Genomic DNA, 17,668 nt, shown 5'->3' on the forward strand with positions numbered 1-17,668 from the left:
CAAGTTCTATCTTTTAATTTTTAGGAATTCAACTATTTCTTGTACTTTTTCTCTAACCCTAGTCATAGTCTGTCTCTGGCATCAAAAATGTCTCTGACTCTGGCTGTGAAAATGATTATCATATCAAAAAGCAGGATTATGACCTCAAGTGAGGAATAATCAGAAGGAGCAGATGAACTCTTCCGGCTATGAGATACCATCAGATGGGCACTAGAAGGCTTTGAAAACTGCTTTTATATATTTTTAAAATGATAAGGCTGAATTGAAGATCCACTGATCTGTTTGTATTCTCCATGAAAGGATGATTATCTTCAGGTATTCAATAAATACAGTGTAAACATCCCTCTGAAGAAAGGTAGCTTGATGAAAAACATTTAAAAAGAGATGGAGAAAGAGAATAACACTTTCTGCCTTGCTGTATGAGGAAATTTGTACACAGTGTAAATTTAATAGTGTTCTTACTGGATTGGTGTATGTTCTTGATCTTCTGTGGCAGTTTGATCATTAGGAATCCTGAGTACTTTTTTTTTTTTTTTTTTTCTATCTGCAACCTACTTCAGGCACCCAAGGGAGGACTGCAGTGCCTGAGACTTTGGGTGAATTCCTAACACTCACTGAAGAATTCTGGATTGATGCAGGTTATAAAAACACAGAAATACATTCTGTTCTGTGAGGAATGCTCTATTTTTGTTTTATTGCTTATTACATTGAAGAAATTAAAAATGTTTATTCCCTTTATAGAATGTTGAAAATTCATCACTAATATATTTATGTCTGTCTCTGCAATTACTATCAGGCAATCAAGATCCTAGAGCTTTTTAACTGCTTCCAGTATTTGTTTCTCTCAAAGGCACATTGAAAACCTTTCAAACTGTGAAGTAAAAAAGTTTGAAAGGATTAAAAATGATGCAGTGATGAATCTTGAATCTCATGAGGTAATCAAAACGTACGTTATGCATAAACAAGAAAGAACTTAAATTGTTCACTGTACTGGGTGCAGGCGTCGTGGTGTTGGCAGCAGGGTGCTGCAATACGATTTCTATGAGGAGAGGCTGGGGCTGCCTGGTGCCGGCCCCAGCCGGTTCCAGTCGGCTCCAACGGCCCCACACACAGGGCACGGCTGGGCCCAGAAGCCAAGATGGCGGCGCCTCTGACAACTGTATCAAAGAAAGAGGAGAAAATGCTGCATAGCAGTTGTGAGAAAAGAGTGAGGATGAGAAAGCATAAGAAACAGCCCCGCAGAAACCAAGATCAGAGAAGTTTTAGGGGAAGACGTGCTGCAGGCACCAGAGCTGAAATAACCCTGCAGCCCAAAGCGAAGAGCCCATTCAGGAGCAGGGGAAAAGTGTGAGGAGGAAGGAGCAGCAGAGCAGCTAGGTGAACATCTGGCAGTCAGTGAAGGTCAACCCACCACATATTGGTTCTGAAAAAAATTGATACTGCTTACATATTTTGGATCACAAGGATATTGCATGACTCTTCCATGGGTCTCACTGCAGGCTAACACAACTCTTTGATTTTTCTCACCTCTGACTCATTTAGAGAGCACAAGTGAGGTTCAACCATGGCTGCATACTACCATAATCTGAAACCATACAGCTCTTCTGAGACAAAGGAAGAAAGAGAAAGGGAACGAGTGGAGAGGGAGAGAGGTAAAGAGAGAGAGGAGCTGGCTGTAGCTCCCTTTGCTGTGTGAACTGAGGCTAGGATGGTGTTGGCCTAAACCTTGGCATACAGTGTCATTCAGGGTCACTCATTAGTCCTACAGTACCATATCTGGCCTCTAACCACTAGTAAGGGATGCCTGCCTCATTTTTGTCATCTTGTTTGGATGACCTGAACATCCTGTGTAATCTCAAATGGCACTGGGCATATAGACATGCGCAACCTAATCATGACCCCATTTTTTTATTGGTTCTAATGATAGTATAGGCACCTAACACAAATGTATCTCTTAACCTCTAACTGAATCCTACTTCTAAGCTTAGCTATGTTAATCTCAAACTGAATTCTGCTTTCATAAATCTACTTGTAGCATTTTGGATGCAGGCCTGATTCAGTCTAGAAACTGTTAGTTGCATTACCAGAGCACTAAATCTCCTCAATTCCAGCTGGGGAAATGGATTGGTTCTCTACCACTGCTCTCATCCTTTTCTTCCTTTTCAGCTACATTTCCCTTGCTGCAAATACTGTCTTGGCCCAGGCTTAGGAAAATGTGTCAAATTAGATTCACACATCCAGATCTCTCACTATGTTGGCAGAGTAAAAGTGTGACTCACTACACTTACCAGGATTATTATCAGGATTACTTATTGTCAAAATCAATTGTTAATGAGAAAATATTGTGAGTCTTACACAGAGGTACAATGGAACAGAAATCCGGGCAACCCTTATGTCCTGGTTTCTTCTAGGACAGAGCTAATATTCTTCATAGGGTACATGCTGTGTTTTGGACTTAGGAGAAAAATGATGCACCAACGTTTCTGTTGTTGCAGAGCAGTGCTTACACAGAGCCATATACTTTCCCGCTTCTCTTGCTGCCCTGCCAGTGAGCAGGCTGGGTGTGTACAAGGAGCTGGGAGGGGACAGAGCCAGGACAGCTGACCCTGACTGTCCAAAGGGATGTCCCATATCATATGGTGTCATGCTGAACAATAAAACTGGGGGAGTTGACCAGGGGATGCGGAGGGGGGATGCCGCTGCTCAGGGATGTGATGGGCGTCAGTCAGCAGGTGTGAGCAATTGCATTGTGAATCACTTGCTTTGTGTATATATTTATATATATATTATTATTATCATCATCATTATTATTTTCTCTTCCTGTTCTGACCTATTAAACTGCCTTTATCTGAACCCAGGAGCTTTACCTGTTTTTTCCAATTCTCTGTCCCATCCCACTGGGGGGGGCGGGGTGAGGATGGGGGTGGTGGGGGGAGTGAAGAGAAACAGCTGTGAGGTGCTTAGCTGCCTGCTGGGTTTAAACTACAACACCTTATTATACTTTCAGAGTTAAACAATCCTACATTGCTCTTGTAAAGAAGCTTTCTTGCTGCACTCAGCAGACTGCCATTTGTGTTAAGCGAATTTTTTTTTAATTTTATTTTTTTGCCAAAACCAGTAAGAGCTAAGCATGGAAATAATTTCTCAGAATATCCACTGAAATCCTATTTTCTTAACTGTGAACTTAGATTTGGAACAATTTTTATCAAGATAGTTCAACAGAAGAATTATCTATTAATTTAAAAAAAAAATCAAATAGAATCCCCCATCTCGTCTAGAAGACTAGACATTATATCTTTAAGAACGAATGAAACTAAAATATTAAGTCTATAATTGACAGAAAAATGAAACAGAAAAATATTAAATCTATGATTGACAGAAAAATGAACATGTTTCCAAAAATACCGCATACAGATAGATCCAGTGAAATCATGGCGAGCCATGGGGAGAGCCATTCATTATACTTTCTTACACAACAATTCAGCTTCTGGCATGTATTGAAAATTGAGTCTGTGTTTCTTGCTGAAAGAAAAAAAAAGCAAAAAACATATTTTTCTGTTTTTTATTGCTGTTACCTCACATTTAGGAAGGATTTAGTTAAATCCTATTTCTTTCAGTAGAATTGTACATAAATTGTACAAGCCACATTGGACAGCTGCTGGGCTCTGCTCACAGAGGCCACCCCTGCAGCCCCTCTGCTACCGAAACCTTGCCATTTAAGCCTGATATCCTTTAAGCATTTTGAGATCGAGGCTGTCATGTGCTGTGGCAAAACTGCCATAAATGTTTGAAATAACTAAGTTAGATTGCAGAAAAGGACTTTTATAAGCAACCCTAATGTTACAGTTGTGCTCAGAAACATTCTTCAAACCCAGTGTTGAATTATCATCTCTGAAGTGTTCATCTGAACTTCTGTTGCAGTAGTGAGGAGTATGGGAACATGGCTGGGGAGGTCGTGCCGGCAGTTGCAGCTCCTATGGACAGAACTGAGGAGCTCAGCTATCCCATGCCCTGCAGTTCTTCTGGGGCAGCTGGGGAGCTTGGACCTTTTTTTCCAAGAGTGAAAAGCGGGTGCAGTTCAGTGTAGTTCAGAGCTCGTGCTTGGTCTTCTACTGGTGCAGCTGCACTTCTAGTGGTGCTGTTTAAAACTGGTGTAGATGCATCTGTATGAACATACATATGTCAACGTGTGTAAGCAACCAAAAAGCATTTGGATATTCACAAGACAAATCAATAATATGCTCTTTTTATTTGGATGGCTGCTAGTACTGACATTCTTGTCCATTTCCCAGCATGCTCCCCATTCTCAGTGACTCATTTCTCTTAGACTTACTGTTGTTCTGTTATGCTGCTGTTGCTATGTTGTTGTTATGCTGTTATTGTGTGGAAAGTAATGTGACTGCAGACCATTCACTATCTGTGAAGATTCACGATTTGTGAAGATAGCCAGAATTGTGTCCTGCTGGCGCACAATTTCGTCAAAGGATATTTGTGCCTGTTCTCCAATAATTTGTATTTTTCCTTAAAAAAAAAAAAACATACACAAATCTAACAAACAATAAAACTTCTAAGCTACTGTGAAACAAAGTTAGGAATTTAACTGTGTTCAGGTTTGGAAATTCCAATTCCAAAAGCTACAGTATTAAAATTCTCAGGAGAGGAGGGGAGAGAACATGAAACTACCACTTTCTCCCTTTTTCTTGCACACATTACCATTTTTCTATGCTGTAATATGAGAAATACCTTCCATGCAAACACAAATTAAAGATTTTTTATTTGTCTGGTTGTGTACATGAGTTGTGTACTTAAGCCCAAGAGTAGACTATGACCCTGATTATCTATTTCAGATCTCTAATTTTAAACTTGACTTTTTATGTTACCCTAGAATCCATCACACCAAATCTAATACTTGAGTAAAACTTATGCCAATATATTCATTTTGCTCTCATAACCACTGAGCCTTTGCTCTCAATGTTTTATGTTCCATTAAGTCTGTTACTAAATGTGACCTTCTAGCTTTATTTAGTCTCTTCTCTTATTTTTAATAACTGTATTATATTTTTAGTTACCCTAAGAAATTGAATGGTCTTATTGCTATTTTTTTACCAGCAGACAATTTAGAATATTTTAGCAACTTATATAACTATTCCTGATCTTTATAAAAATGCATCAGTTTCATCAAATAAATTATTATAACTGTCTCAGCATGTGCTGTCCTATAAAAAGAACAGAGATCTTCCTAGAGCTTTCCAGTGTTCTACCTTTCCTAGAGTTCATCTTAAACCATGGCTTCCAATTAGCTTTTTTGTTTTGTTTTGTTTTGTTTGTTTAAATCACTGGATTAAAGTAAGTTATTATTTAGAACCTAGAAGTCATTTACCTCTAAGCTGTTATACTCTAATTAGAAATATAGTTTAGGAGTTCATCAACTCAATACAAACAAATTAAAATAGGCATATCTGAGAGTTACCATTGCATTATGAGACAAAAGACGGCTGTGAAATTCCCTATGGAATTGCCTACTTTACAGAATAGTGTAAATATTAAATACTTTGGAAGTAACAGTACATCAGTTACGGATATCATTCATATAGAAAAAGTATAAGGAAAAGCTCCTTACGAAACATGTATGTAACATAATTAAGGATTGTATGAAGGGATAGTTAGAGAAGGAAGAGATAAAATCAGAAAGACTGGAAACATAATGACTTTCAGTTAACAAGGCACATAAAAAGTAATAAGAAAAAAATTAAGAATATTTTTTAAGGAAGAAAGGAGCAAAGTAAAATAAGCATAACAATGAAAATTATGAATGATACAAAGAAAAACTTCCTTTTGATTTAATCTTTATAGAAAAAAAAACAACAAACAAGACAAAACAACAACAAAAATGTGAGAAGGTAAATTGAATGAATTTAGTAAAGGATTAGGAAATTAAGGTAAAATCTAGAAAGAAGTGTTCAGAGAATACAGAGATACATAGATGCATGCAAGTTCAGAGAGCCTAATGAATGTCTGATAAACTAACCAAAGTAGTCTTTGAACTATCAAAGGTTATCTTTACAATTTCTCTAAGAACAGAGGAAGTATCACTGGGCTGAAAAAGAATGAATATTTCTATAAAGGTAGAAAAGACATCTTGTGGAGTTCTGGATACATCAGTGTCCTTTAAGTCCCTGGAAATATTCTTAAACCAATGAGCATTTATAGAAAACTAAGTGTTAATGAAGTGACAGAAAGAAAAGAAAACGTAGGCTTTTCTGGATCATGACAAATGAGTCTAAACTCATACTTTGACATTAAGGGAAGAAGAAACAGATATATATATAGAGAAAGAGAAGCCTTAGAAAGCTTTTGTACTATACTATATGACACCACTTTAAAAAAGATAAGGTGCTGAAATCTCCTTCCTTGGAAGATTTGAAAACAGATTAAATTGTCATTTGATGAGGATATCTACAGTAAATTAATCCATTATCATTGCAGAAGTTGGTCTGGGTGATTTCTGAGAGGTTGATGTGGTCAGTTCTTGGTTTTAGTTCTTGGTTTGTACCCTACAGTATGCTACCCCTCACATTGCATTGTGTGATAACTAAATAGTGGAATTCTGGCAATAAGTATTTCACACACTGATGTGAAGACCACACTGAGTTAGCCCACTTTTCTCCTCATATTTCTGCAATCTGTAAGCTACTATCTGCAATCTGAAGTGAGTATGATTTGTGTAGACATTCTTGCAAATGAGCCTGGAGGGAAAAGCAGAAGATTCTATAGACCCCCAAACTTTCATTTGCAATCCTACTGAGCAAAAAATTATCAAATCTGCATTGTTTTGCCCCAGTCACAACAATGATTTATGTACACTGCCTGAGCAAGCTGCTGTTCATTTTTGCTCTGATAAAGATATCAGAACCCAGTATCCCATAATGCAAAAGTTCACAGAATCATGATTTATCTCAGATGTTTAGGACCTTAAGTTTGGATATCTGATGAAGAAGGCAATGATATCTGGACGTGAATTGAGATACTGATTAAAGAAGTAGCTAGCCTAACATAGTGTAGTATCTATACCTTAAGGAAAGAAAAGACTGCCTGTCTTTACAAGAATTGAGTAAATAAATGGAACATAATAAATTCCAATTGTGAATGAAAAAAGAAACAACCTTATTTTACTGATTTGCATAGCACCAAATGATATAGATGTTGGGGGACTTTCTTTAATATTACCCTTTGTAGTGCTGTTTTGGTCAACAGAAGAAAGGTTTGGGGCTGCCTGCCCATTCAAGTATAAAAAGTTCATTCTACAAGCATCTCACTTGTCTCTGATCATTTTATTTTTAAAAAACTCTGCTGTCTGTGATATTACTGAGTTAAGCTCAGACACCTACTCTATGTCAGGCAGTTAATTTAAACTAGAGACCAAATTTTCTATCAGATACTGACATGGTTTTTGCATTGAATCTTTGCTTATATACGAATGCATACAAAATAAGGCCACATATGCAAGGCAGTCACAGCAATGGAGGCCATATCAAAATGTTAGCATTAGAACAGAACAGTTTTCTGAGTACTGTTGTCATCTAACCTGCTTCTGCCCTGTATCTCAAGAGCACACAGAAAGAAATAAAAAATATCCTCCAACCCCAAATTATTACTTTCTGTTGATTTCCTTCTCTTTTTCAAGCATCTAACATTAGTTGGGAAACAATTTATAGTGTAATACTCTTTTTTTTAATTATTCAAGCAATCTGAAGCTTTCAGTTTCCAAGTGGGAGAGGAGAGGAGAGGAGAGGAGAGGACAGGACAGGACAGGACAGGACAGGACAGGACAGGACAGGACAGGAGAGCACAGGAGAGCACAGGAGAGGACAGGACAGGACAGGAGAGGACAGGAAAGGACAGGAGAGGAGGGCAGGGGAGGGCAGGGGAGGGCAGGGGAGGGCAGGGGAGCTATCACAGGGACTTAAAGTATAGCAAAAGCCAGTGTCAACTGTGTGTTATTGCAGGTCAATATGGCTAATTGTGAGTGGGAATGTTGTGGGAAACTTGTGAGTGGAAAACTATTTAAGCAGAGGAACTATTTAAATGGACAAAACTCATGTGGAAATAACCTCTATAAATCAGAAGAGAAGACAGCATTGACAAGAAGTTGGAGGTACTAAGCTGCTAACTTGAATGAAAGCATTCTTGTGCCTTATCTTCCCCTGAGATGTGCCCATAATTATTTAAGAAATTCTGTCTGAAATCTGTCCTACAGATCCTCTTTCTCCTTTTGCAGCTAACTTTTGTTCCTAAAACAAGTTATGTTCCTGAAAATTAAATTCAGCTTGAGTTTAAAGGATCTGGGTTAAGCTCTAATTCTCAAAGGTCTCAAAGATTTCAGAGTTAAGTGGACAGTTCTAGAAATAACTGTAAAAGGCCGGCAGAAGAAATTTGTAATGCCTGAATATCTTAAGGTCTTGGCACTGACACGACACCCTTTACTTGTTTTATGTTTTGTTTGGCTTAATCTATTTCTCATGTGATTTATTCCTAGAGTTTATTAACATGGGAGTTGTGCTAACACAGCTTTATTGTTGCCAGTGTCAGCTGAATGTTTCTTCAAGGCACAGCATTGTTAATAATTGTAGCAGTTCTCTCCCTGTACTGCACCAGACCTCACAATGTGTATTCTTGTCCTCATGCATCTCAGGTAACCTAAGACATACACATCAAAACTTGGACTGACAACTGTCTATTTACTATATACTGTGCTACATATATTCTGTGCTATATCCTACCATAAGGAGCTTTGTTGCCTTAAAATAGATCAAAAAGTGCTAACCTATGGATCAAGAAACTGCTGAAAAGCTCTGTGCATCAGCACCTACAGCTAGTCAACAAAATTGAATACGCTGACTAGGGAACACTGGGTATTTCTACACAGATAGTTTAATATTGTCTCAAGTTCAGAGTTATGCCTAAAGAAAACTTTACTCAATAACTTCAGTGCTCTAGCAACGAAGTCATTGAAGTCTAGGATTTCTAACATTCCTACAAGGCATTTCCAAAAGACTAAGATTGCCCCCTTATGACACACAGATCAAAAGAGTACTGACTGTAGCTCTAACTGTGGGATCCAGTAGGATGTTTACCCATACAGTTACGACTTTGGCCCTCCTGTTCTGAAATATCAGCTAAAGGCAACCAACAACAGTTTTCTAAATTTCTTCTTATTCCTTATCACATGAACACACTTAGACTTCTTTTAATTTTTCCCTGAAATCACTCAAGAGGTTTCAAACGAGCTTTCTCAGGTTACAGAAAAGGCTTTAGAAAAGTCTTGCTCTCAGCTCTTGGTTCTTATCCTACTCTAATTGCAATGCCAACTTCACCTATGAAAAACGTTTAGTCTGCACTACCATATCAGACATAGTGCAAATTTGGAAACACACTGTCAGACATCTGGAAATCAAAAAGGGGCTTCTCCACAGGTTGCAGCGTGGAGATCTGCTCCACCATGGGACCCATGGGCTGCAGGGGGACAGCCTGCCCCACCAGGGGCCTCTCCACAGGCCCCAGGGGAACGGCTGCCATATGCCTGGAGCACCTCCTGCCCTCCTTCTGCACTGATCTTGGGGTCTGCAGGGCTGGTTCTCTCTACATTTTCTCACTCTTCTCTCCCAGCTGCTGTTGTGCAGCATTTTTTTCCCCTTTCTTCAAACTGCTGTCTCAGAGGCCCACTCAGCACCTCTCTGGCTTGACTCTGGCCAGCAGCAGGTCCCTTTTGGAGCCACCTGGAGCTGGCTCTGATCTGACAGGGGGCAGCTGCTGGGCTCTGCTCACTGAGGCCACCCCTGCAGCCTCCCCCTACGAAAACCTCACCACGTAAGCCCAATATAATCTCATAATGATGTAGGTTTTGTTGTTGTTGTTTTAAAAATTTCAGTGAGGTTCTAAGGTTCTTTCTCAGGGTTTCCAGGACATACTCCCACAAACTTCAAATGTGTGTGGTCCTGGGCAACCTGCTCTAGGTGGCTCTACTTGAGCGGGGTGAGGTTAGACCAGATGACCTCCAGAGGTCCCTTTCAAACTCAACCGTTCTGTGATTCCTGTGATTGTATGGTTCTGTAAATGACACATTTATCTTGTAAAGTGCAGGAGAAAGGGGAATTAGCACCCCATTCTTCCTTCATGTGAGATCCTGGTACAGAACACATGATACTGTAGACTGTTAATAGTCCATTGATATCTGACCATATACTCCAGTAAGACAACAGTCTGGGGAATGTGGATGCACTGAACAACATTTATTAACTGGCATATTATGTGAAGTTTGCTTTTTCTGGAAGTATGTGTTGAACAAAATGCACACATTTAGAAAATTGAGATTTTACTTCATGGTTTTCTGCTTATTTCTTCCACAGTTGGGATATGAAGGTGTTCTCACTGAGTCATTACCGAATTTCATTTATTTCCTGGCATGCTCTCAGACAATTTCCTATTCCTCTCTTCTACCCACATCAGCCACCTTTGGCTGCAACCAGCCAGGTGGTTCACTAACTGACTTAATAACTTATAAATTCACCATGCATTATATTTTCTGCAGAGCAGACTCTCTCACTACCAACAGAATTTTCCCAGATAGAGTAATAAATGGGGTTACCTCAGGGTTTAAACAAATGTGAAGTGTGTCCTTAATGCAACCAATTTAATCAAACACATCACTGAGTTCTTCTAGTATATTATTTTCATTTAGCTCACAGGAGACCTCCATTATACGTTTGATCAGTTTTAATTCTTCAGAAACTTTAATCCCTGGCACACGCTAAACCTCCACGTTCACAACGAGAAAATATAATAATCCTGTGTCCCTTTCTACTGGGAAGGGTGGACTTTTAGCATGTGAATGCTTTGTGCCTACATTTGCCGTAATAGTATAGCATTTTAAAAAAACTTTCCTGTACTTACAATGAAAAGCTTAGTAATCTAAGACAAATGTCTATAGGAACTTGCAGTTTTTCAATGTGTAATTATCTGGATTTGTGACAATTTTTCTGAATATTGAATACTTCAGTTACATCTATTATTCACACGCTCAAGTACATTTCTGGCAACACAAAGGATTACACTGTGAGTTTAACTGACAGGCTCACTATTTGCTTTCAAAATATTTGACAACATTTAAAACTATAGTTCTAAATTCCTACTGAAATTTGTTTGTGAAGGAGTAACACAGCTTATTATGTTTAAAACTGGGTAAAAATTGTGAAATTAAGCCAACAGAAAACAGATCATTTTGAGATAATGTGTTGGTTTTATAAAGAGTGTTACTAACATAACCAGTTGATCAAGAGGTCAAAGAATCACATGGGGGCACACAGGGACTGATGTATTCATAACCTAGTAATAACTGAGGTCAGATTTAAAAAAGGAAAAAAAAAAAGAAAAAAGAAAAATAGAAAAGCAGTTGGGAAAATGTCTTTATATTTATATATTATACTGTTTATATTTCAGGATAGATCCAAGGTCATTAGATTGTTCCTAGTGAATGACAAACACTTCATTTTTGGATAGTGAGAACCTTCTGAAAAGGCCTCTACAACTACTGACATAGTGTTTAGCTGGTTGACTCCTTTAGCTTGCTTTTAAATTTATTAAGTATCTTTAAATGTTCTTAGAGGTTTGATTCTGGATCTCAGCTTATTTTTTATGTTGTAAAAACCCAAATCTGTGTATTGTCTTTCTGATCTCTCTCTCTGGTCACATAGTCGTCTCATAGCTCTTTTCATCTAAATTTCTGAAGGTCGAATAATTTCATCCCCTTCAGTCAGCAGCTCAGACCACTAATCTAGATCTACCTTTGTTGTCACTTCTGTACACATCTTAGTTTAAGACAAGCTGTATAAGTATCATATGAATTATATATCAAGTGAGGAAACACGATCAAATTTAGAGGAAACTCATCACTTCAAGCCTGTTCCCCATTAATTACATAAACTTTGAAATCCAGAAACCTAATGGCAGCATTTTACATAATCATGTAACTAACTCCTACTTTTAACAAGTAGACAAACTGAGAAGTATGGGCTAGATAAATTGACAGTGAGATGTGCTGACATCTGGCTGAACTAGTAGACTGACATCTGGCTGAACAGTTTTGATGGCTGTTTAGAACATGAAGTCCAGCTGGAAGCCAGTCACTAGTGGGGTTGATGCTGAGGCCAGTACTGCTTAACACCCTCTTTAATGACCTGGATGATAGGATGGAATGCACCCTCTGCAAGTTTGTATGTGATGCTGAACGCGGAGGAATGGTTGTTGCTCCAGATGGGTGTGCTGCCATTTAAAGGGACCTTGTCAGGCTAGAAAAATGAGACAGCAGAAGTTCTCATGAATTTCAAGAAAGGGAAATACCAAGTCCTGCATCTGGGGAAGAAAAATCCCATTCACCAGTAGTTGCTGCAGTCCAACTGGATGGAACACATCTTTGCACAAAAGGACTTGCCAGTTCTAGCAGATACAAAGTTGACCATGAACACACTTTGTGCAGTGCGTTCTTGGGGCAGGGAAAGCCAACAGCCTCCAGAGTTGCATTAAAAAGAACAATGCCAGCAGTCAAAAGAGGTTATCCTTCCCATCTGTTGGGCACTGCTGAGATACATCTGGAGTGCTGTGTCCAGACCTTACGTAGCTTCCCAAATACAAAAACCTAAGTGGAGCAAGTCCAGTGAGAAGATGAAGGTTATTAAGGGATTGGAGCATCTCATACAAGAGGCTTTTCTTCTTTCCAGAAGAAGAACTGAGACTAGTTATCCCTTAGAAGAGAAGACTCAGGGAGCTTCTGTTCTTATCAAAGTGTATAAATATCTGACAGGAATGTGTAACAAAGATGAAGCTAGGCTCTTTTCAGTGGTGCCCAGTGACAAGACGAGGCAATGGGCACAAACTGGAACACAGGAGTTGCTGACTGAACATAAGGAAATACTTTTTCTCTGTGAGGGTCACTGAGTAATGGCACAGATTTCATGCAGAGGCTGTAGAGTGTCCATCTTTGGAGATATTCAGATCCCAACTACACACAGCCCAGAGCAACCTGCGCTTGGTGGCCATGCTTGAGCAGGGGTGCTGGACTAGACAGTCTCCAGAGACTTCTTCCAACCTCAGCCATCCTATCATTCTGCAAAATTCAATTTACAGGAAGCGTAGCAAATGGACAGGGAAGTGGAAGAAAAAAACAGGAAAGAGGTGGAAATGGAAGAAATTACCTGGCTGACAATTTCAAATACAGGTAGTTAAGTTTACTGACACCACTGATTCAGTATTGCTTTTCATCAAAGGAGGAGACTCCAGATGACATTTTATCTGATCTCGGTTGTTAACCCTTGCCCCACTTTGCTACTAATAACTTTCCTACCCACAAATTTCTGTAAGTGATAAAAGGAGTGATTTGACAAAGCTATAAAATAGTTTGGTGATCATAAGGGATCATAAAGAAGGAAATTCTGATTCTGATTTCAGTTGACATTAGTCCATCTTTTGATATGATTTGGTGGGATTTGTTAACCCTAGTGGTGTCAGTTTCTGTATTGCATGTTTCAAACCAATGCATTCAATAGAGCAGGAAGTGTTAATTCTACAAAAAAATGCTTCAAAAACATCTGGGGCACATGCTCTTAAAAAGTCATTGTAGGTTTTAAATATTTCACTACATACTCATGTGTCATTGCACTTTTAAGGCTCTGAACTATATCCCACTGGAAAACTTACTAACGAATTCTCATTCTACTGCATTTAATGCCAGTTTACTACAAAACTTACAAATAAATAAATACATCACCTTAAATAAGGTCAGAAAGGAGCTACTCCCTAAAAATTAGTATTCTTCTAAGAGACTTCCAGTAAGATTTCCTGAACATCTGATCTTCAGTCTTCAGCAATGCAATATTTGAGCCTACCTTGATCTAAAATGTTTGTCGTGGCAACCTTATGCCACCTGAGCTGAATCAACATTTTCAGAAATCAGCCTTCTCAGAATAACAAGTCTTTCTAAAATGCCAAATCAGCTTTTAAGTAAAAGGTGAGAGGTTTCATTGTTTCATTTTTTTTTCTTTATTATGAAAATGCTGAATGATATTTAGGAGAGAGAAAATGAACCAGTGAAGAACGAAGGGAGACAATTTACAAAAGGAGAACAAGAGGTAAGGGATGAAGAGAGAGACTGAAAGCAAGTTAAGAAATATGAGGTAATAGTGCAAGAAAATATGACAAAGTTTATACTGTTTAGAAATATTGCATTAAATATGAAAATCAAGAGAAAGAAACACTAATGAGCTCAGGAAATAATGCTCTCCATAAATCAAGAGTAGTTTTGTGGTTTCCAAGATTTGAAATACAATAAATATGCCATATGAGCTTTGAGATCATTGAATTCACCTTTCAGTGCTTTCCAGAAAGAAATGTCCTTAAAAAAGAAAAAAAAAAAAAAGTCAATAGTTTTCACATAAAAATATGTGTGGTAGCTTCCAGAAAAAAAAAAAAAAAAAAAAAGAATAGTATTGTGAGATACCAAAGACAAATGGAAAGAGAGGGAGAATAACATCAGGAAGAGCTGCTTTCGAAAAGGAATTTTCTATTGATCAAGTCCAGTGTTAATTTCCTCAACTTTTCAATGGTTTTCAAATTTGTTGAAACTTCAAAAAAAAAAAAAAAAGAAAGAAAAGATTGCCAAACAATCTATCTAGGCATGAACACAAAGGAGACGATGTAAAGCTGCCTCAGGAAATCTGAAGAAAAATAATGGTTGGGAAGAGGGGAATGAGGACTGCTGACAGTCTACAGATAAGGGGCAGACAGTGGCAGAAAAGCAGTGTTAGTATTAATATTACTTATTTTGTTATTAAAATGAATATGCTATTTTTTCCTTTTTTTTTTCCCTATTTTACATTATTCTGGAATTTAATCTACTAAATATATATATTTTTGGGGGTGGGGAGAGGAGGGGAAGAAAGTAAAAAAAGAAACAATTCTGCTGTAGTGTTACACATGAAATCAACTATATAAAAAAGCAGGTTAACTGCTTTTCTGTGGGAACTTTTTTGTTGCCCATATGGATGAACAGTGGTTTAGGAGGTTATTGTAATCATTGTAATCATTGTAATTATTGTATCTGTTATCATTGTAATCTATTGCACTGAAAAATATGAGACAGGTGAAAGCTACAACAGAGAGAGTTACTTATACAATTGTCTGTCAAAAGACAACCATCTTGTGTTACGTGAAGCTATTGTCTACTCATGGAGTCTTAGAGTAAAGAGAATAGAAGGGAATTTGCATATCCTCATTCTTGTAGTTCAACTAAATTCAGCTATTAGAGACACCCTGGAAAAAGTGAATAACTACACTTAAGCCAAATGTTGTGAAAAAGATGGCATTTTCACATTTCAGGTCCATCAGCGTTAAAGAAGGATAAGCTTCGCTGCACATTGCATACGTAACAGTGCTTTTTCTGAAACTGAGACTGCACTTCTGATGCTTTTAGAGGCACTTCTAAAGTTTCAAAGACCAAAAAAAAAAAATCACACCCCTTGGCTGCATGAAATCCAGGCCATTTGCAGCATCTGAGAAATATACCATTTTTTTCAGTCACACATAAACAAAGAAAGCTGCAAGGACACATCTGTTATGGTTCTATGCTACTGCATCCTGCTACAGTTTCCTGCTCATTTTAGCCTGAATTTCAGTCCCTTCTTGTTAAATGAGGCAGGAGAACCTAGCATGTAGCAGCAGCTCCAATGGGTTTGTGAGGTAAATCCACAGAGCAAATTTTCTGCGTGTTCCCCAGTGGATCTCTGGTTTCTTCCAGTAATTACTTTCCCTGTCAGTCACTGCACAATTAAATAGCTACCTGGCTGTGGCAGCTTGAACCTTTGATTCTGACAAGAGGTGGTTGGGGAAGTTAGTATGGAAAACGGTTTAAAATAAACAACTCCAAATGCCATATCAGTCATCAGTGTCCTCTGCAGACTTCCAGAGAAAGACAGCGGAAGATCGTATATTTTGACACTAACGCAAAGTTATGCAGGTGATTTTTAATGATTTATAATTTAAAGAATAATAAATGCAAATCACACTGTCTAGGAAGAAAAAGATATTGTAATTCAACAGAGCTTATAAGTAAGAAGATAAAGCTAGCATAAAAAATATACATGTCAAAGAATCTTTAGATGTCAAATGACAGACCATCCCCCCAAAATTTAAACGGTATTTTATTTGCATTTTTTCAGGTAACCAAAGTCTCAAGAAAATAAACCTCTTCCCAACTAATTTAGAGGAGAAAGAAAAGGGGGAGATTCATGGGAACTGTTTGGAAAACTGTTTCTGCACATGGACATAAAATTATCCCCCGCAAAATGGGTGATGGAGCACTGGAACAGGCTGCCCAGAGAGGTTGTGGAGTCTCTTTCTCTGGAGATATTCAAGGCCCGTCTGGACGCCTACCTGGGCAACCTGCTCTAAGGAACCTGCTTTGGCAGGTGGGTTGGACACTATGATTTCTTGAGGTCCCTTCCAACACCTACAATTCTGTGATTCTGTGTGTGATTCTGTGATTCTGTGATTCTGTGAAAACTGTATGAAAAGGGACTCAGGTTGGGTTTCTCATTCTCAAAGACAATAATTTCAAGAAGTAGTACTGGTTTGGTCCTTGACTTTCATAACAGAGATGTGCCAATAGTAATGCCTAAGTCACAGCTGGGGCTAAAATATATGTGATATCAAACTCATTGAGCTCTAATTTTTTTTTCTTGCTTTCATGGTTTTATTTTATAACTGGCTTCTAATTTTCTCATGAAGAATTTACTCCTTTACCTTGATAGAATATCCTAATTCTCCTGCTGGATAAATATGGTGAGCTCAGGTGTGTTCAAGAAATCACCTCCACTGCAGGCCCAGATTAGTCTGAAAAAATCACATGGTTCCTTTTTTTCAAAAAGCAGCATGCACTTTCTCAGTGCATACTTTCTCACTTCCTCTCTCCTCTGCTTTCCGTTTTCCCCAGTAACAAGGCTATTATTGCTGTCACTCTGAGCAGCCTGTCTGTGTACACTTCAACACAGACAACAAAATGAAGTTGGAGCTGATGTACTGCAATGAGATAATGTTCTTCCATTGCTGCATCCTAGAAGGGTTCAACAACTTTTTCCACAATAACATGTCAAAATAGCAACTCATCATGGCCACACTGAGGTCCAAAATATATCATCCTGGGTCTATTGCTTTATTTGTTCTAGTATCATGATTGTTACCGTAAAAGTGGGTCAAAGAAACTATCTAAGACTCATTTTGGAGTTTTAGAAAGCAGGCATTCTTTAATTGCGACACCACCTAGTGTGCATGACAAATTGTCCAAGCTACAGGGGCTATGTACAATCAAACATAAGTATTCAGCGATTTCCGAGAAATAATCAACATATTCATACTATTTCCTGTAACTCATTAAAATATGTAAATGTCCCTGACGCACACACAATTATTTCTGGTGGTGGTCTTTTGGGGGTATCTGGTGGGTTTGGTAGCCTTCCTCACCATGTTGACTGCTTGAACCCAGTTCTTGTGCACGCTCAGATCATCTCATTCTTTCTTATCTTGTTCCAATTTAGCCATGCATACTAAGCTAAGTCATTTACAC

This window comes from Anser cygnoides, chromosome 3 (genome assembly GCF_040182565.1).
Source record: "Anser cygnoides isolate HZ-2024a breed goose chromosome 3, Taihu_goose_T2T_genome, whole genome shotgun sequence".
Classification (NCBI taxonomy): Eukaryota; Metazoa; Chordata; class Aves; order Anseriformes; family Anatidae; genus Anser; species Anser cygnoides.